Source organism: Gouania willdenowi, chromosome 1 (genome assembly GCF_900634775.1).
Source record: "Gouania willdenowi chromosome 1, fGouWil2.1, whole genome shotgun sequence".
Taxonomy (NCBI): Eukaryota; Metazoa; Chordata; class Actinopteri; order Blenniiformes; family Gobiesocidae; genus Gouania; species Gouania willdenowi.
Window position 1 is genome coordinate 42253784 of NC_041044.1, and position 20639 is coordinate 42274422.

A 20639-nucleotide genomic window follows, 5' to 3' on the forward strand; every position below is an offset into this window, starting at 1 on the left:
GTGTGAAGAGATGCAACATCGGAGATAAACATGTGTTTAAGATGCTCGGAAAACAAAACGATGTGTTTGATTTGTGAAAAACTACAGTCCTTTAATTCTGTCAAACTGTGCAGCACAAAGTGAATTGAGGCAAGTCTTCATCTTGCAAAAATTAAAAGAGAGAGTGCAAAAAGCAAAAAAAAGAAAACATGGAAACATGTGGTAGCAATCTAGTTGTTTTACTGTCTGGCTCTGGCGGTGAAAGTGTTGGGCAGGGGCTACAAACGGTCTGGATCATGTCAGAAGCCGCCGGAGTCAGGTTACCCTCACAGACCAGCTGAGGAGAGAGTACAATGGAGGGGAGAAAGAGAGGTAGAGAGGGAACGACTAGCGAGAGAGAGAGAGAGAAAGAGAGGAGGGCGTAAACGAGTGAGTGAGGTAAACTGGAAAGAAGGTGAGTGGGATGGTGGATTTGTGAAAAGCCAACCTCCTGACTTATTCTGTCCTCCCTCTGGACATTTATATCAACCTGTGTGTGTGTGCGTGTGTGCATGTGTGTGTGTGTGTGTGAACCTTGGCCAGAGGGCTCCCGAAGACAAGCACTTGAACCAGGCCCAGCTGAGAAAACAAATGGCCTTGACTCTGTCTCTCCCTCTTTTTTCCCCTCGTCCAATACTCAACTATTTTTTTCTCCGACGATGGGCATTTAATCAAGTAAGGGACCTAATCAAAGCCAGAGAAGGACTTCTGAACCTTTGGATATCTCCTTCCTAATCCACAATCTCTGCTTCTCATTTGCCATTGACCTAGTGGACCCAGACTTGTCCACTGAACCCCCAACCATCACTAGGACAAGTGGGGAGTTGGACCTTAGGAGAGTTTACCAGTAGGAGGTTATGCATCGTGTGTATAAATCCATATTCTAAGGCAGAGGAAAATTAAATGTCAACAAACCTCTCCAACTGTAGGGGATAAAGCATGCAGACAATGAGATGAATAGGGTTCAGGAATGAGGGAGGAGAGGAGAGGATGGAGAGAGCAGGAGGAGAACAGGCTGGGTGTGGGAGGCGTACGGGTCACCAGGGTTAGGGTGATAAGTCACCTGCAGGGGAATTAATAGAAAACAGATGGCGCTACATTTTTCTTAAAGTATACAGGGGTGTGGATACAATATGTTGATCAGTCAGTGTGAAAATAAAGTGTATACTCACAGCTGATGGACCGACTCCCCACACCCAAGGACTGGGGTGTCAAAGACATTTTGGTTCAAGGGCCAAAAACGGACCAGTTCGAACTCAAGGGGGCCACAGATTTTATGCAGGAAAAAGAACATTTTTAACATTAATGTGCCCAAGTTTTCACTTCCAGTTATAAATCAGACATAAAGTCAAGGTTGGGGTCAATTACATTTTCAATCACCCATGTTCAATACAATTCAATTACGAATACAGTGACAGGCATTTTTCCAAACTACAAGGAAATTTCAATTATTTTGTATCCTCAGAAAGTCAATTACAATTATGTTCTCAATTATTAAAGTTAAATTACAGTTAATCACAATTACTGAGCCTGAAATAAATAACCTAATAAAAGTCACCCTTCCTCTTGTGTTAGCATCTCTTATGATAAAATACACTAAAAACAATGATCCATCTATAATTTATCTATCCTATCGATTGATTACTTTGTTAGGCTTCCTAATCAATGAAAATATAGGTTTTAATATTTGTGGTGTGGGCGTCTGAGACTTTTTTGTGTCAGTATAGTAGTTTTAAAAGGTAAAATGTGGGAAAGCTTGATATGAAACATATTTTAATAATTTCTAACTACATATGTGTAGAACTGTACATAGAACTATAATATGGTTCCCCAGTTTTGCAATAAATTATAATTGACATTTTAATAGAATTTCTATGGCAATTACAATTAAATTATCTTAACTGAATTATAATTTCATCACAAATACGACAGCAACAAATTTTAAAAATTACAATTAAAAATAATTGTGCCATAATTGTAATTAAATATCAGTTACGCAATTACAATTACAATTGACCCCAATAAGCGACAGATACTTAAATGTCCTTTTGGAAAGATTTAGATTTTTTTCAACAACAATTTCCAACTGAATTATTTGGTAATGTACACAATGATTCTTTCGCCTGAGGGCCAAATCAGATGTGCTGAAGGTCTGAATTTGGCCCCCGGGCCTTGAGTTTGACACATGTGCCTAAGGAGGACTTAGTACTGTACATTCCTGCCTGTCATCTGGGCATGTCTGATGGAAATACTACGAATACTTATCCAGTGGGAGAGGATTCATGATCCTAAATGGGCTTTTTTTTTTAGTTTATTTCATTTGACAAAAGAAGTTCCACATGCCTTGTTCAAGGTGGAGAGTTTGGCTTCTGTTGCAGTAAATCGTTGAGTTTTATTGACGCTGAGGGCTGTGTTCATCACATGAACAAGGTTAGCACTTTAAAAAGCTGTCACTCGTACAGCCTGGGTGGTCTCTCCGTCTGATATTGAAAGACACTTTTCGTAAATGTTTGCCTCACGTCTTCTTTTAAAGCAAGTTTCTCAAAGTTTGGTCTGAAGAAAACCTATTATTTATGAAGAAAAGATGGCGACGGACATTGTTTCACTTGGGATGTAGAAAAGCAAGCGTAACTGATATGTTTAGATGAGAAAAGGAAAAAAGGTTGTTTGGTTTGGGCTGTAATGTAAAAGTTAAAGTTTCTTAATCAGATGAATCCACAGTGTGGGCCTGATCGATCATGAATAGAAGTTAATATGCTTGGAAACAAAATGTAAAAGGGTCAACCTTTTACATATTTTTTCTTATTGATTTACAGAGCTGTAAAGGGTACTGATATCTCCTACTCAAGTAGAAGTACTGTTCCTTGAATGAAATTGTACTCAAGTACAAGTACAAGTAAGTCATACATAAAATAAACAAGTACAAGTAAAAAGGAACTCAATTAAATAGTACTCCAAGTAAACGTTACTAGTTACTTTCATCCCCCACGTTTATTTTTGGCAGTACATTTTGTCACAGTTCCCTCCTTTGTTATGCTTTTTTTTTTTTTTTTTTTCATATTATTATTATTTATATATTTAGTTTCAATTTCATTGTTTGTTTCAGTCTAACAAAAAAATATTCAAACATAAATCACAAATTTGAAATATATAACAAGACTGAAAAATGCAGAAGCAAAAATGCTTACACATTATGCCCAACATAAATCATAACATTCAAGTTGCCTTTTTTCAAATAATGCAAAAAATAAAATAAAATAAATTAAACAGATACAGTATATATACATGTACTTTTTTATATACGACATTTAACAAAAAACACATATTTCTACTGCTTCACATAACCCTCTAAAATATATTGTGAAGTTTTCTTTTTGAAATTAAATAGTGTGTCACTCACACAACAGTATTCCACATATTAACCCCAAGAACAGTCAGACATCTTTGCTTTACTTTTAATTTTGCTTTTGGTAAAATAAATATAAATTAATCTCTTAGGTTGTATTTGCTGCTCTGTAGTGAGAAGTATTTTTTAACGCCTTCTGGAAGAGCATTTATTTTTGCTTTGAACATTATCTGTATTAAATTATAATAATGATAAAAAAAAAACATCTTTAAATTTCACGAGTTTTGATTTAACAAACAATGAATGTGTGGTCATAATTCCCTGGATCAGTTTTTTTTAATTTATTTATTTATTTTTTTTTGCAAGAAAACAATATAATTTATTATGGTTTTAAAAGTGGTTTCCCAAAGTTATACACAATATGTCATATATGGCAGTATCAAAGTACAATAAATTGTAACTGCATACAGTAAAATGTATAAACTTAAAGAGGAAGAGACAAAATGTTGCACAATTAGAACTTAATTCATTTCCCACAAAGGCATCAGTATAAAATAAAAGGTTTGTCAAAATGTTTAATATTTTTAAAATAAAATAACACCAATGAATTAAATTAAAAATAAATACATTATCAAGCTCTAAGTATAGCTACAGTTATAAACTGTATTATATTCAAACGCTGTTTTGGGGCAGAATGCATTACATTTAATCTGATTGGTTCGGCTATGATGTGACGCTTTCCATTGTTGTTTGGTACTTATTAACTGTTGGGTGTAGTAATGTAATGAATTACTTTACTTGAAATGTACATAAGTACAAGTAAAATTATCGATTTAGAAATATACTCAAAAAGTACCTATAAAAGCAACTCAATTACAGTAACATGAGTACTTCACCTCTGTAGATTTATTAACGACTTTTCCCTTGTCTGAGCAGCTATAAGGTCAACATTTTTAAATAATTGTATTAAAGTGTAGTGGATGCAATACAGTATCACGTAAATACACCATATTGTTAAAAATTTAACCTCACCATGTCTCTTTATCGAGCAGCACACTATAAAACTAAAACAACACCAGAGAGAAACTAACTACCTAAAAGCATATTTATCTGGCTATGTAATGCGTTTCCCAGCTTGACCTATTCCTGGGTGTTTCTATGAATACTGCCAAAGAAGTACAAAAAGCTGAGTAGCCCATCACTCTTATCACTTTAGTGATAATGGCCATCACATAAAAGATGCCCCCATGAACTCCACAAATGCCAGAGTGGCCCAATTAGCCACTATGCATTTCATACAATTTGCAAAGGCCAAATGTTCCCAAGCTGTAATTATGTACTCACATTGCCCACCTTGGGTGACTTGCCAGGCAGTCTTTGACGTTCATCCGTTTTAGGGGTCGTCATGACAGCGTTGGCAAAAACACAATGGAAAAGAAACCAGAGCCACGAGGTCTACTATTCAATTCAATTCAACTTTATTTATTTTGCGCCAATTTCAACAAAAGTAATCTCAAAGCGCTTTCAAAAAGTAATAAAAAGGAAAAAACCTAACAAATCAATATGAACAAGCATAAGCGACAGCGAGAAGAAAAACCTCCCTTTTAACAGTTTTTCTTTTAACAGGAAGAAATCTCCAGCAGAACGAGGTTCAGAGGTGGCAGCCATCTGCCTCGACTGGTTGGGGTTAGTGGACAGAATGACCAATAGAACAGGATAGAAAGATAGAACATTCGAGTGAACCGGACTAGTTGAACCGTGAACCATTGATCAGGAACTGTCAACACCAGCTGCAAGACACCTGAAACAGAAAAGAGAGAGAAGGGTGAGGAGAAGGCACAGACTGCAGAAAAACATGATATAGAAATACAGTGGAATGAGAATGGATATGGTGGACATCAGTGTAAATGGTGTGTGAAAAGTGTGAACAGGTGATTAATATTTAAACCATATGTTAGAACAAGGTCCAGCATATGATTAGGATAATGAGTTGGCTTGTTTACATTTTGTGTAAAGCAGATTGAATCTATTAGTGAGGTAAATGATTTATTTAAGCTGTTGTTTTCATCATCAATGTGAATGTTGAAGTCACCTACTATGATAGCTTTATCAGTGCTCAGCACCAGATCAGTGAGAAAGAATATGGACCAGGAGGACGGTAAACTATAAGCAGTAAGATGGGTTTTTCTATTTTATTTTCGGGGTTACAAATTCTGAGAGAGGCTTTCAAATTAAATGTGGTGGAGTTTGGTTTTTGGGGTGACTGACAAGCTAAAGTGAAAAACTGCTGCCACTCCCCCTCCCCAACCACTCTCACGAGGAATATGGTGAGTATCATAACTGGGAGGGCTGGCTTCATTAAGAGCAACAAAATCTTCATTTTTGAACCAGTTCTCAGTGAGGCATATTAAACCTAATTGATGGTCAGTTATAATCATTCACCAAGAGGGATTTAGATGAAAGCGATCTGATATTTGATAGTCCACATTTATAGTTTTTTCATTGTTTTGTATTCTGTTTGTAGTTTTAATTTTAATTAGATTTTTATGGTTAACTCCTCTCCTGTCTGATTTAGTTTGCACTACGTGCTGCTCTATACTTCTCAGCACGGTGTTTATAGGGTATAAATGCTCTGTGCTTTGAGTAAAGGGCTTATCTATCTGTAACTGTCTGTTTATTCTTAGCTAGTCATGCATGTGTGGAGCTGGGAATTGCATACTGTAAGCTTTATTTTAGCATTTGTGCTCCATGTAAATTAGGATGGACACCATCCTTTTTGTATAGATAAGCATGTTTCCAAAAAAGGTTGAAGTTATTAATAAACGTGAAATTATGGAGTTCCCAGCTTTATTATAAGAAGTTGTGCTGCTGTAAGAGAAGGCTAAAGCGTTCTATACCACGGTTTAGTTTAGGAAGAGGACCAGAGATTAATAATGTTTTTCCCACGTTTTTAAAACAATAAAAAGAAGGTTATACTCACTCATAGTCCGTATCGATTCACATCCGGTGATATTGTCCGTCCCTACATGCACATATGCAATACATTGTGTCTGTAATTGGTCAGGTTGTGCTTGTTACAAGCAAATACATAATGGATAGTGCTGATTGCAGCATGAGACAGAGAAGGAAATGTCACCGTGGGGGATGGATGTGCTGTTGAGTGGAGCAGTGGTGGTTCTGTCCAGCGTTTATCGGTGCTGCCTCTTTCCTCAGCATCATTTAGTGATAAAAATGGGACAAAATGTCATTGTTTGACTATGGAAGGAGTGTGAGTGCTTTTATCCAACATCTGCTTGCCAGGGATTGCCAGCTAAACACTACACTGCTTCTTAAAGATGATAAACCAACAACTTCCTGGCTTTGCTGGCTGTTTCCTGATAACTGACAGCAGGAACTCTCCAACACTTCAGTTCTTTGGCTGGAGCTTGCGGGGCCAGTCATAAGCTTTAACAGCTCTGGCCGAGGGGTCACCGAGGTGTACCAAGGCCTCTGTCATGACAAGGTGTGATTGAACGGGTCCACTGAGCTTTATCTCTCATGTTTCTTTTCAAAGCAATAGCTGTGAGACAATGGAGTCTATTTCACATTTAAAAACTCAAATAAAACCATTTATTCATGACTTTGAAAAAAGGATGATAAAAATATCAAAGGGTGATGCGTGAATGTCAGAATTTCTCTAATTTGACCAAATAACAAAAATGTAAACACATTCTGTTTTTTCCTCTGCCACGGAGGTCATACTCAACGGATTTTGACAAGATCTTAACCAAAGGTAGATCTTATGCGATGAAAAATTATTTTAAAATTTTAAAATTCATATACCTTTTCTGATTCAGTTTAAAAAAATTGTAAAATCACAATCTTTCATCATTGGCGAAAAATCAAGAATTCATATAATAGTCGGTGAGTGAGTCAGGTTGGTTTCATCCGGTTCGGATTTTCAAATCAAAACACAATCTTAAATAACTGTTTTCTATACTTTTACTTTGTCAAATATAAATTTAGTTAATAATATTAACAAAATACAGTAATATATATATATATATATATATATATATATATATATATATATATATATATGAGCTGCCACAACTTGTCACTAATGCTGGCTACTCTTTATTAGTAATACGTGTGCATGTCTTAGAGTCAGATTGAAAAAAAAAAAAAAAATACAAACAACAATTACAAACAATAACAAATCAGCCCTGACAGTTTAGGTAAAGGTGCAAAAACAAAGACATAACAGAATTATACTCAACAAAAAGATAAAGAAATATAACCTAAGTTTAATTTTCATATTGATATCACAATGGGGTCACAACCAAATAAAGGTTGGAAACCACTGCATCAAGTGTTTAATTATTTTTGACCAGCTGTCCGCAACCCACCCAGTACAGGTCTGCGACCCACTTTTAGGTCCCGACCCACCAGTCGAGAATTGATGCTTTAGATGCTTTGATTTGATGCTTTTTTTTTTTTTTTTTTTTTTTTTTTTTTTATCAAATTACTGTAATGAAGACCAATGATAACATATTTTCCCTAAAACTTTGCACTTATGCAAGTGGGTCTTGGAAACCAGCATTTAATATTGCATAAACATTACAAAGAAGAGCTAGACAAAATAAATATATAAAAAACCCCCCACCAAAAAATGTCTTTTTGGCCATTCTGTTAAACAGACAGTGTCGTAACGTCTTCAGTAAGTGAAATGACCTGTCTGAGCCAGTTCCAGGTCATCCTGGTGCTGAGGTGCAGGAGATGCTGCTGTGAGGTTCAGCCCTCCCTAATGTCTCCATTGCCTGCACCTGACCCCGCTAGCCTACAGTGGCCAAATTTAGTTTGGCAGCATGCCACCATGGGAGACCCGACAGGCCCATTAATCAGCAGGAGTCTCCCCCCCTACTCATCCTGGGGTCAGAGAGGGAGCGACACACACACACACACACACACACACACACACACACACACAAAACAATACTTTCCAACTTCAAACATCTGCACATAAATTTCCAATGTACAACAGACTATCTGACCAAAATAATAAGCTGGCATTTTCAAAGAACTCCAACATCTTTATTCTTTACAGTACACACTTGAATGCTCATCATATGCATGCACACACACACACACACACACACACACACACACACACACACACACACACACACACACCTGGCCATAGTCATCCACCAGTCCCCACTGATCCAACCCTATAACTCACTTCTTTCTCCCATCAGAGCTTGGTTTTTCTGGCTCTAGTTCACATGTGAAATCCACACTTTTTGCTCAAGTTGAAGTAATGTTACGTGATTAAAATTGTACTCTAGTACAAGTCCTACATAAAATACTCAAGTACAAGTAAAAAGGAGCTCCAAACTGCCGTATAGCTATCTCATTCCTTTGTTTTTTCAAAGATGATGTGGCAGTAATAAATTCAAAATCTAATGCTAAGAAATATCTCCATCTCCTCTTCTGTTTACACGAGAGAAGTGGTCATGTGACCAGGAACGTCACATTCTGTGACGTGTATTTGCGAAAAAAGTTTTTCCATAGCGCTTTTGCGACACATTTCAATATCAAATCATTTGAAATTCTTCCTCGTGAAAGCGTAAAATCCTTTTGAGCGATATTTGAGTGTTTTTTTCAAAATTGAGATGTTTCCATTACCAGTTTTTATTGCGCTATTTAGATTTTGCAAATTTTCAAGGTAATAGAAACACAGCTAGTGAATCACATCCAACTATGGAATTGATTTCATCAAACAGTTTCCCAACAGCATGGGTAGAGAAAAGGCAAGTCCTATATTATACATTTATTTTTTTTTTTACATTGTCAGCTTTATTTAAATGCCTCAATCTACCTCACGCAAAACTGTTTTCAGGATAAATCGATGTTAAATCAATTTTTCTTTACTTATGAACTTTTTTTAAACATTATCATGAGTTTGCAACCCTGTAAAACAGTTATTGGTTATATTTCTGACGGTAAGGAACTTCCAAGCGTTTATATGCAGTGTCACTGCTGCACTTATCCTTTTTTAAACGTGAAACTCTGCAGGGAGATGGATAGTGGGATTGGGCGAGATTAATGAAGGTTACCAAAGTCTCCAGATGTTTCTGTGGTAATTAGAGGGCCTTTGTTTATCGGGGAAAACAAGTCACATCAAGAGCAAAGCATTCATTATAATTTTTCATAACCTTAATAATTCAAGTGTAGCCGCTTCATTTTGTTTCCAATTTATCATGCAAATGGTGTGAATAAATCTAAATATTTTAACACTGCCTGTTGGATGAGTTAGCTGATTGCAATTAAGATGAATACTGAGTTGATGTGTAATACAAATAATCAAGGGTTCAAGGTGAGTTTGCATGTTCTCTCCACATGTAAAGTAAGTCAGGTCAGCTCTTCCCTGTATTGTTTATGCAATATTAAACGCTGGTTTACAAGGCTCACTAACATAAGTGCAAAGTCTGGTGAAAATATATTGTTGATCATTGGTCTATATCTCAGAACTTTAATAAAAGATTCAAATCAAAGCATCTAAAGCATTTGTTCCTGTTTGGTTTGGTTTAATTCTGTGTAATTATGTTAACTTTCTCTGTGATTCCAGGTATCTCGTCAGTGTGCATGTGCTGTTGAGTGATTCGCTCCCTCCTGTTTGACACTCAGGTGTGCTGTATTCCCTGATTGGCCACAGACAGGCTGCAGGTCATTGTCTATGGCTACAAACTCAATGAGTATACCTGTATACTGTCTTCTATATACTATTAGTATGATTGGGATGATGAGTGTTTCCACTGTAGTACACTTCCAAGTTTCCCAAGATGCATTTGGAACCTACAAGGACAATAACATGAAGATGATGAATATTTCTGTTTATTTTCCTGCTTTGAAAGTTCTGAAAACATTTAAAGTGAGAAAGTGACCAAGTAGAATATCAACATGTGCTCATTTGATCCATAAAACTCACATATACACATGGTCTGACAACTGACATGATCTCATCCAAACTTACAAATGCCTTATCGAAGACAACAATCTCATGCTCAATACTAAAAAGACTATGAGAATGACATTCACAGAAAGTTTCTATAGAAGTAGAGGTACTTTAATAAGTGTCTCAGTGAATCATACTGGATTATAATCTAACCTTCAACAAACAAATCGCCCATTGGGGGACCGTGGATCAGTGGTATAGTGGGTCATCCTCTAGTCGAGGGGTTGGGGGTTTGAATCCCGCTCTATCTGAGTCATTGTCGTTGTGTCCTTGGGCAAGGCACTTTACCCACATTTTCTCGTATAAATGAATATAAATTGTATATGAATATTGGTGGTGGTCAGAGGGCTCGTAGGCGCGAAATGGCAGCCACACTTCTGTCAGTATGCTCCAGGGCAGCTGTGGCTACGTTGTAGCTTACCACCACCGGTATGGCTGATGTGAGTGAATGAATGAAATACTGCTGCTAAATCATTTGCTAACAATACTGCACTAAAACGTGTAGAACTGTTCTATAAAAATAATAATCAATAATCAAAGTTTTTGACAAAAACCCAATTTTTCCTCACCATTGTCCAATTTTAGAAACACATCATTTTCAGAGACCTACCACTATGCTACTGACAAAACTTCCAGTTAACTTCAAAATAAGAGCCCTATTTACCAAAGCGTTAGAAGCATCTCTTCTAGTCTTCTATTATTTTTTTGTTTTGAAAAGGGAATGTTTGATATTTAGCTTGAAGCTGGTCCCAGGACTATTTTACGCTCCGCTCGCAATGCATCATGGAGCGGTTGAGTTTGACTAGTGTGCCCACCATGCATGCTTAAAAAATGTCCCCATGTAGTATACAACCAGGTATATCTAATGTAAACAAATTACTTACTCATTTTGATGTAACTATGTAATATATGTATGTAATCCTTGACCCTTAAATTGTCCATCCCAGTGGTGTACTGGTAAATAACCAGCCCAGGGTAAACTAATGGTTGGAAGGAGGTTAAAGGAGGCTGAACGTTAATGTCCAGTAACAACTATTCAAAGACCACATTTCATTTTTAGCTCTGTGTGCAGTTGTAAAAGTATTAATAATTCACACTCTTTCTCCAGTCGCTTTTGAAAAGTTGACCATTCCAGGACTTTTTTTTTCATGATGGTAAAACACTCAAGGCTGCATTTAAATGTCCACTTTGTGTAGCAACTGGGTGTTGAGTGGTGGGGGGCAAGTCACTATGATTTAACTCCAGGCAAATGGTAAAAATGGACTTGATTTTATATAGCGCTTTATCACCACACTGAAGCAGTCTCAAAGCGCTTTACATATCAGCTCATTCAGCCAATCACTCTCACATCCACACACCAGTGGGACAGACTGCCATGCAAGGTGCTAGTTGACCACTGGGAGCAACTTAGGGTTCAGTGTCTTGCCCAAGGACACTTCGACACATAGTCAGGTACTGGGATCGAACCCCCAACCTCTCGATCAGAAGACGACCCTCTACCACCTGAGCCACGGTCGCCCTCTCAAGGCAAGACAAGTCTTTCTACCACCAAAGATCTCACCACCACCAATGTCTCTGTGACTTTATTTTCTGGAATGAAAATGTTATGTTTCAAATGTTCAGCACCCTAGATTTTAAATAGATGAAATTGGAACTATAGATGACCTGTTCTACATAGAGCTTTTTTTTTTTTTTTTAATGTCACTGGCCGTTCCTGAGCTAAGCTGGACACTGGTGGCCACATTTTGTCTCGCCCCAATTGTCTTTGCCAAAAATCAATCAGAGATCACAACGTGTGTTTGCAGCAGGAGGTCAGTCCTCACTTCAGCGTAAATATTTCATCTCCGACTCACGTCAAGGGGCTTTTAAAGATGTGTGCTGGACCATGCTCCCCTCTTGGTGCCCTCTGAAAGTGACAGGGCTCGCGTTTTAGCCCACTTCAGGACCAGGTTAAATCAATTAAAATCTATTATTCATATGCCAGCAGCGCAGTGACCTCGCTGAAAGCCCTTGTAATTTTAGAATAGAAAAGGAGGAAAAGAACTGGCTTACACGACAAGAGCTTTCTTGATCGGAACTACATCTGCACGTGGGACAATCACCCGGGGCTTAGCGGAAGAACATTGGCTCCACATTTTGGATTGGAGAGTGAAACTCCTAAAGTGGAACGTATCAGAATTAGAATTCAGAAGTTATAATTGTCCTCTCAAGGCAAAGCAAGGCCAGCCACGGCCAAATGTCCAGAGAAGTGGGATTTTTTGGTAATTATCTTTAAAAATATATGTATCAGCAAGCTGTTTGTCCTAACAATGATCAGTAACAAGATAAAGTATTTATAATCAGAGGTGTAAAATGTACTGATATATCCTACTCAAGTAGAAGTACTATTGCTTGATGGCAATTGTACTCAAGTGCAAGTAAACCCCTATTTGCAGGGGATAAGTTGAACCTAAGGACCACATGTAATAAATAAATGACCCCCCAACATCTGCTTTTTATGTGACGCACTGAAGCCTCAGATTTTGCTGAAATTCATGGACATCTGAAAACGTGTGTGAGTTGATGTTAAAACAACTTTGCAGGCTTTTGACCACAGCTCAGTGCTGTTACTGCTAGCGCTAGCCAGCTGTATTGAATTGAGGAAGCAAAGCGGTGCGGCGAAAACGGCGCGGCGAAGGCGGCGCGGCGAAGGCAGCGCGGCGAATCGCCACTTGCGACTATTTTATTTCTTGTGACTGATCATTGTTAGGCTGAACAGCTTGCTGATAGTTTTTTTTTTTAAAGCTAATTTTTAAAATCTGGTTTGAAAAAAAGGAAAAGAATAACCTTTTTTAGCATCATACTCAGTGTAATACTTCACTTTATTTTGATTTACAGTAAAACTGTGTTTTTTTTTGTGCCTCAAAATACTCCATCCATCAAATAGAAAATGGAAAAAATCAATCAGTCATCATTTGTTTTAAAATAGACATATTATTGTTAACATAACTGTGCGTGACAAAACATTTTTCCAAACATGTGCTTCTGTAAAATCCTGCTTCATCGCCAGCTCCTATGAATAAACTCTTAACATCATTTAACATGGTGGAAACCATCTGCTGATGCTGATGATGATCACATGACTCTCTCCTGCTCGTACCCTCTGGCCACAATGGGTGCCATGGCATTATTAGATAAACACATGCACAAACACTCACACACACACACACACACTTAATTCCTCCTCATATGGCTTCAGGGTCGTTCCTATGACAAAGACAGCTTCACCCTTTGTGTTACTTGTCTTTCAATAACGTGGAATGAAGGTGGTCTGCGTGGTTTGAGGATTTCATGGCCCAGAAACCCATTCTGTGTAACTGGGATGTAATAAGGCCATGCAGCCTCTGAGGGCACAATGCGTTACAGGCTCCCACACTAATAGTTGATACTGCCAGCATGTGAAATGTAAATTGGTTCACATAAAACGAAAAGATTGGGTTTGAGAATTTAAAACCATAAGACGATCCAGTAGTACAGTGTGGGACACTTTGGAAAGTCCCCTGGTCATGGGCTCATTTAGCTGCAGCTCTAACCTCATATTGGCTGGCTTATGCTTAAGAAGTACTATCCACTTACTGCAGTAGAGTAAGCATATTGTTTCTATCTAATTGACACTAAGCTCATGGCTATTACCATGTCAACACTGGATTACTGTTGCCTTTGAGCCTGCCGAGTGGTTGACTTGGCCCACATTCAGGCCCTGTTTTCTTTTCCACTCGCTCGTCTGCTGTTCACAAGTCACTCTGCTCACACACCAGCATTCGGCAACCATTCCAACTCCAATTTCACAACTGCTGCTGAGAGTCTTCTCTATCCCAGAAGCACCTTCGGTTCAGAGGCTATACCCGCTAGTGATTGGCCGGTCAGAGGCTAGTCTACTTGGTGATTGGCCAGCAAAGGCCCCTAGTGCATAGTGACAGTAATTAGCCCACACCAACCATTAACAAGCACAGATTAGGCATGAACCCACATGGCAGCGTGCCATCAGCCGTGGTGTGTGGATGTATGTCAGGAAAAGGTTTTTATTCCCCAGCGTGTGTCTCGTTTTTTGGGGGGCTTTGTGCTCGTCTCTATTGAACATTTGGCATTGATGAAGATGTTTCTGCTGCAACAAGAAGAGCTTTAAAGTAATGAAATAAGACATGTACAGTAGCTGGACATATGCACCTATTAGAGTTGGCTGTAACACGGCACACGCCAATAACCAAGAAAGAAGAAGTGGAAGAAGATGTAGATGCATATGATTGAAATGTTTAATTACATCCAGAGGTGTAAAGAGTACTGATACATTCTACTCAAGTAGAAGTACAGTTATTTGATTGAAATTGTACTCGAGTACAAGTAGAAGTAAGTCATACATAAAATACTCAATTGCAATTAAAAAAGTAGCTGAATTAAATAGTACTCAAAGTAAACGTTACTAGTTACTTTCACCCCCCCATGTGTATTTTTGGTATCAAATCTTGGTACAGTTCCCTTACATACAGTAAACATCTCATGTATAAACTTAAAAAGGAAAAGACCAAATTTAGCACAATTGGAATTGAATTTATTTTCCACAAAGGTATAAAATAAAAGGTTTGTCAAAATAGAGTAGAGTAGAGTATTCTTTATTCATCCCACAGTGGGGAAATGTACTCACATGACAGCTCAATATAAACAGAAAGCAACACACAGAAAAACCTGAAAGACACCAGATAAATAGTGCAATGCAGATCAAATAAAATAAACAATATTAGACGCTATACATAAACAGAAATATAAATAGAAAATGTACAAAAAACACCACCAGTGAATTCAAATAAGTGTTTTGTGTAAATTCTAACACATTGTCTTATGTTACTGTCGCCTTTCATGTGTTTAAATGCAAATATGTCAGAAAGAGGGATTTGTATGATCCTGGTGGTGGTATTTGTAGTTTCACAATGTCTGTTGATCATTTTAAAACAAAAAAAATTAAAAAAAAATAATTTACTCAGTAACGGTTGGGTGTAGAAATGTAACAAATTACTTTACTTCTTTTAAAACATATAAATATACTAAAAAGAATTACAGGTATCCATAAAATATACAGTAACATGAGTACTTGTAATCCATTACTTTCACCTCTGGTATTGATGAAAATATTTTGACTGCAACAAGAAGAGCTTTAAAGTCATGAAATATTTAAAAAAAAATGTTTATTTTTCTCAAAATAGCGATATACAATATAAATCTCAATATTTTTATTTCAATAAAGTCAGAAAACAAGTGTGGGTTAAATTTGCTGATGTAAAATGCCACAAAGACACATTTATTAACAAACAGCTGCATGTATGTTCCACTTTTGCCTTTTTCTCCTGTAAGGGACAGCACGTGTGAGTGAGTTCTGTAGTGTTGCTAGCTTACATGAAGCACTTATAAATCCATCTAACTGAGCTTTTCATTCTTTTCTGAGAAGTAGCGAAAGCAGCAACTCCTAAAACGAGTTTTTTATATAAAATAAAATAAAAATATCGATATAGGCGATATTGTAATTTAAGTGAACTCAAGATATCTTTTATCTCAATATATTGCCCAGGCCTATTTATGTAAATATATGCAACATGCCAATAACAGAAGGCCGGGTTTAGTTCTGAAACTTCGCTTGACTTTTATGTCGTAAATCGATAAAAACACAATATTTAACAAGTGTTTAAGGTTCATAATGAGAAGTTTTGAGGAAATGTGGTGAAATAATGACATTAGAAATGTCTGATATTTTATTTCCAACTATTATATCAACTGATAGTGATTATATTTATTATAAGAAGGCACTTCTTCTCCCGTAATGAACTTTAGGTCACATAATGGATCTCTAATCCTGGCATTTTTTTCATTATAAGCAGAAATATTTGTACACTAACATCAGGGTGATATTATCAACGCGTCACAATATAACACAAAGTCAAACCAGAACAAGTACAGGTACAAGTGTTCAATGTTTCAGAAGCCAGACACAAAATAACATCATCACTTGTCAAACCATAACACCAACTGGTACGAGCATACCTGTCAAGTATCCCGTTTTGGGAAACTCCCATATTTTATCCCTCTATCCCGTCTTCGTCCCGTATTATTTATTATCCCGTAAATATCCCATATCACTATTAATTAAAATGTAAATACATTTTTAAAAATCCTCTGCCTCTTCAAACTGAACGCTGTCACTAGTCTCACGAGAACTGCCACCTGAAGTGGCCTGGACGACAGTTGTCGTTAGTGCCGACAGCGGCAAAAAACCCGTAAACAACTCAGAAGAAAGATGGATGGGTGTAATATGATGCTCTGGTGGAAAAACAAAAAACAAAGAACTTGTATAAATACCTTAGAAATTAGGACAGAGAGTTCCTGTGAGACTTCCTAAAGAGCATCAGGATGGGGATAAGTTACGCGTTCTGTAAGATTTGCAACAGATTTTAGCGTCTCCCACAGGGGAAGGAACCACGTAAGTCAGCATGAAAAATCCACCAAGCACAAGCGCCACAAATATACTCAGCTTTCAAAAAGTGAGCTTGAGAAATTAGGAAAATAAAATGTAAATCTCTTGCAAGCAACATGAAAATGCAACATTGACTAATATATGAACTGTAAGTATATGAAATAAACAAATCTGCTTCATACACCCATTTACAGTATGTTTTCATTTAGGCTGTATTATAATGTAGGAATTAGGGCTGGGCAAAATATATTTTTACCGTATATCACCATTTTGAGAGAAAATATTGAGATATGAGTCCATATCTCCCAGCCCTAATAGGAATGTTCACAGCATTTCAGTGTTAATAAAGGTCGTCCTACAAGATTCTAATCACATAATTGTGTTTAGTAAGTGGCTGACAAGTGGGTATTATAGATTTCTTGTACAAATGTCTTAGAATAGAAGAGATACTGGAGCTTGGTTGGGGCGGTGAGACGGCTCGTAGCGGGCGCCAGAAAATTTCCCATATTTTCAAATCCAAAACTTGACCGGTATGGGTATGAGTATTCAATAATGTGTCAGAAAAACACAAAACAATATGATCACTAGTCAAGCTGTAACACTAACTGGTAGGAGCTCAGAATATTTCTGAAAGCAGTCACATGATAACATGATCACAAGTCGAACCGTAACACCACCAGCGTTTGTCAGACAGAACAACTGTGTGGTTTCTCTGACATATTTCAGCTGCCGAGTCTCCATTTGACGGTGCACAGTAGGGAATAAACGGCTGAATGCTGAACACACATTCAAAGAGAAGAAGAAGAGGAAGAGGAAGAACGTACAGTACGTTTAGTTACATCTGTACATGTGTCTTCTCTGCTTGTATATTCACATGTTCATGGACGTGTTGTTGTGATGTGTGTGTGTATGTGTGTTTTTGTGTGTTCCTTCGTGTTTAGCCTCTATTTCCTCTGTGCCTGCTGGTCAATTTTGGCATTTGAAAAGACAGACGTGCATTCCCTCAGCGCCTTCCCCTCCAGCTCTGAATTAGAGATGTGTCTTTGATATGTGAAAATGATTTTTTAAACGCCTCCGATCTCTGCCACCCGCCCCCCCACCCCCCACCCCCCCAGCCTCCTTCTTTAATTCACCCTCTCCCTTTCAGTCCCACCCCCACCACAATCCTCCCCTTCTGGGCTGCTGAATCCGCCCTGCTGTGTGCGCTTAATGAAAGATAAGAAGGGTCTTCCTCCATGACACTGAGCCTCGGACCCTCAGAGGACCGCACTAATCTGCTTGGCTCCTAATGGGGGCCACTTTGTGTCTGCTGAGGATCATTTCATATCAAACAAATTACGTCCTGTGAAACCTATTACATTTTAGGCCCTTTGGAGATGCTTCGCCCTTAGCTGACACGTAGAGGACATCCCCAGTCTGACTTTTGATGCTGTAAATATTGCTTAAGATGGTTTTACATCAAGCTTTTCTTTGTCTGTCAGGGAACCATGAAAGAGAACCTGGTCACCCTTATAATAACCACAGATTGAAAGGATTCTGGGTTTAATGAGAAATCAGGAATCCAGTGAGTATTGGCCAAGTTATGAGTAATTTGAGAATGTGGAAGACAGGGATAACAGTTAGCATAATGAAGGCTAAATTAATATGGATCCTCATCTTACATGGTCTCAGACAGTTTCGTAATTGTCTTTATGCGTGCGGTCCTACTACACTAGTCACTTACATCAAGAAATCCAAAAGATATTATAGGGATATGTAATCAGTGTTGTGCTAGTTACTGAAAAAACAAGTACACAGTCCGTTATAATCCAACCGCTGTTGTTTCGGTGCAGAGGTTTCCCTCACGTCCACCAACGCAGCGTTAGCTTAGCTTCACTGACACATGCATCTTTTGGAGACAGATTGGTAAAATAATACACGTATTTCCACTCTGAGAAGCTCGTCCTGCTCTCGCATTGACTCGCCACGATCGGCGCACGTGATGTAAACAGAAACACACTGACAATGTTTCTTCTTCTACTGTTTTACCGTGGTTGGCACGGCGTCCAGCAAAAATATGTAGCGCCACTGTAAACAGGAAGTACACTGCAGCTAGCAAAGTAACGAACAAACGCACCATATTGTAACGGTAACTGCGCTATTTCTAAAAAAATATTCCGTTACAGTACAAGTTACTGTCAAAAGTAAAGTTGGGGCGGTAATGCGTTACATGTAACGCATTACTGCCCCAACACTGTATGTAATAATAATAATAATAATTTTATATAGCGCTTTATCATAGACACTCAAAGCACATAATTAAGGCATTATTCTTTCACTTCACACTTAGTGGTGGTAAGCTGCTATTGTAGCCACCACCAACACTCACAACATTCATACTAGGCAATGTGGGTGAAGTGCCTTGCCCAAGGACACAATGACAGATACCACTGAGGTGACTGCCACCCCACTGTGGCACCTGGAATTCTCAGTGGTCTCCATCCCACTACTAACCAGGCCCAGACCTGCTTAGCTTCTGAGATCTAACGAGATCGGGCAATGACGGGCTGGTATGGCCACGATAAGTAGGGATGGGTACCAAATTCTGTATGTTTTTATGTACCGACCAAATTCCTTCCGTACTACCTGGTAACCATGGGCGGAGTTTGAGATTGTTGGGGGGCAAAAGAAAAAAATACAATTAAATATATAGACCACAACGCCAACAACAATGTATGTAACATATACAATAATGTAACAAAAGTAACATAATTGATAATGTTGACTACAAAAATTTGCCTTCGATGCGTCGTAAACGCGTCGTTTACCATTTAAAAAAAATGAAATCTAAGAGTATACTGACACAAAAACATCTCAGATTCCCACACCAAAAATATTTTCATTGATTAGAAAGCCTAACAAGGTAACCAATAGATAGGAAATACATTAGATGATAGATAATTCTTTTTAGTGTGTTTTACAGCTGATTTAAGACCCATTATCATTATAGAGAAGAGGAAGTTAAACTTTTATTTTGTATTTATTTTTTCAGGCTCAGTAATTGTGAGACGTAATTGAGAACGTAATTGAAATTGACTTTCTAAGGAAACAAAATTATTGTATTTGGGAAAAAAAGCTGGATAATTTAAAACGTAATTAAAACAAAAAAAAAAATGTAATTGACCCTAACCATGATTTTATTATTCATTATTATCATTTAAAATTATTTATTACCTCACAAAAGTACCAAACTTTGTTCACTGGTACCAAGAATGGTTTCAAATGTGAAAGGTACCCATCCCTTTGTTTATATTCACTGATGTCTGATTACGTTACAGTAATGTCTGATGCCATGAACGCTAATAGCGCTAACATTAGAATCCAGTCGTTTGTTCGAGAGTGAAAAGATTTCGAAATGTGCAATAAAGTCGTCAGCATGTGGCAAAGTGAAAACACCATCACTAGCGACATGGCCCTCATACATGTCCACTCACTCTGCAAAGCACGACCGGTGTGGTAAACAGCAGCAGCAGCGACACATGTATAGTGCAATTCTATTTGTATTGACAATAATGTAATCTGCAGGGACAGGGTCGCTGCTTGTGCTGGTCATCACTCTTAATGTTCATGTTATGCATCTGAATGCATGTGCGTGTATGTGTGTGTGTGTGTTTGTGTGTGTGTGTGTGTGTGTGTGTGTGTGCATTGTCCGGCATGTCTGTTTTTGTGTGCCCATGTCTCCCAGTGTATGCCATCAGTTCAGCAAAAGGAGAAAACAGGGAGGGGGGAGTATAAAATGA

General features: G+C 37.8%; 1 pseudogene; it reads right to left on the reverse strand.

Moving 5' to 3' along the window:
- Positions 1-19306: 19306 nt before the first annotated feature.
- On the reverse strand, positions 19307-19423 carry LOC114472783 (uncharacterized; annotated as a pseudogene).
- Positions 19424-20639: the final 1216 nt, after the last annotated feature.